Source organism: Zingiber officinale, chromosome 10A (assembly GCF_018446385.1).
Source record: "Zingiber officinale cultivar Zhangliang chromosome 10A, Zo_v1.1, whole genome shotgun sequence".
Classification (NCBI taxonomy): domain Eukaryota; kingdom Viridiplantae; phylum Streptophyta; class Magnoliopsida; order Zingiberales; family Zingiberaceae; genus Zingiber; species Zingiber officinale.
This window is the reverse complement of record NC_056004.1, coordinates 71,298,695-71,300,468: the sequence shown is the minus strand read 5'-3', so window position 1 is coordinate 71,300,468 and position 1,774 is coordinate 71,298,695. Positions and strand designations below refer to the sequence as shown.

At 43.3% G+C, this 1,774-nt stretch overlaps 1 long non-coding RNA gene across 1 annotated transcript; it reads right to left on the bottom strand.

Annotated features, from left to right (window-relative positions):
• Positions 1-350: 350 nt before the first annotated feature.
• On the bottom strand, positions 351-674 carry LOC122026288. The gene is made up of 3 exons (XR_006124096.1): positions 655-674; positions 460-518; positions 351-385 (listed from the first exon to the last, which is right to left on the bottom strand). It is a non-coding gene; the product is annotated as an uncharacterized LOC122026288 (long non-coding RNA).
• Between the last annotated feature and the right edge of the window lie 1,100 nt (positions 675-1,774).

Below are 1,774 nucleotides of genomic sequence, written 5' to 3'. Positions count from 1 at the left end.
CTTTTTACAGAAACGAATAATACTCCATCATACTCACCCTGCATCTGAGTAAATGCCAAGCTTAAGCCCCTTGTTGTGCACATAATCTACAAGAGCTTTCATTCCTGATGGAAATGTTCATCCGTTGGCCACTAGGTATCCCTGAACACATTACAGAGTTACAGTTCATGCTTATTGTGGTTTCTGTAGACAAAAACTAAAGAAAGACATCAGTATAATGAACCTGGGAGTCACGGTCGTGCTTAGCCCAGCAATCATCTGCAAATCATCCATGGATTAGAAATTACAAACAATCAAAAGGAAGTTAAACAACTGGTGAGAGACTAACCGATGTTGACGTATTGATATCAAAGCTTCGCGAGTCCAGTTGACACCATTGCATCGGCTGTTGCATAATTATAGAAAAGATTGAAGGAGAATAGAAAGTAGTAAATAAAGGGTCAGCATCCGTCCATCTACCTGTTTCTTTGATTAGTGTCTCATTGATTTGGCAAGAGAAGTGATTCCAACTATTCCAACTGAACAAGAAGAATGTATAGAGCAGTATGAATCCAGGCCGAAAGGCGAAAAATGAAACACTCCTCCATGATTAAGTTGTTTTTTTTTGGCTTTTTGGTTAAAAATTGGGGAGGAAGACGAGAACTGAGAACATACCCCATGGGAGGAGTCGACCCATGCTGCTCCCATGCTGTAGGAAAGAAAAGCCTTCTTAACCGCAAGCTCGAACAAGACACCGGCTTCTAGACATAGACGAGCTTCCTTACGTACCAATTCGATGGGGGAAAGCGAGAAGGGGCTCTTTCCGTAGAAGACCCCGATGGACCAGGAGCCCTCGCTGTCCGGACGGCACTCGACAAGGGCCGGATCGGGGGTGCGTCAAGATGCAGAGATGATGAACCAGTAGAAGACGATGGCGACGAGCCCGGATGCAGTTATAGAGCCGAGGTGGAAGGCCACGGGGAAGGGGGATCGACCGAGGAAGCTCCAGCCCCGCGTCAGCCAGATCCACGGTGACATGGAGCCCCAAAAGCCCCTAGAGCGCATCCTAAAAGGAGGATGTGGAGGATTAGGGTTTCGATTTATGGTGGGCGAGGAGAAGCCCAAAAGAAAGCGCGCTAAGAAAGTCCACCAGAATTTTGGTTCATAGACACCGGGTTTTAAAAACCGTGGTTATAATCGATGTCTATTAATGAGAAAAAAGGCGCTCATAGACATCGATTAAAAAACTGATGTCTATGAGCGAAAATCTGCGCTCATAGACATCAATTTTTGGAAAAATCGGTGTAAAATACTCAAAGACATCGGTTTTTACTTAAAACCGTTGTTGTTCCACCGATGTCTATGAGGGTTTTTCTTGTAGTGATCTTACTTGGAATTAAGTATAAAGCAAGCTAAATAAAAATATACTGACACTAGATAGAAAATGGAGCTTAGTTGGTACTTTTTGGGTGGAGCAACAGCTTGCTTGAAAATGAGTAGTAGCATGAATAACAGCTTTGCACAGAGATGAACTGAAAACAGATGCTCTGCCTCGGACCTCAAGCTCCCCTTTTATAAACATCGTTCGATTGATTGATAAACTCATCTATCGACTATCAGTTAAGTCGACCCAATCTCTTATTAGTCGACTGATTGCGCTCCCTTTCTTCTTTACTGAGATCCAATCTTCACACATTTAATGAATTTTAATGGCTCGGTCGATCGATCACCTTGTTTGGTCGATCAAACGGTGCATTTTCCCTATTCATCGAGATTCTTTATTAATGCACCTTTA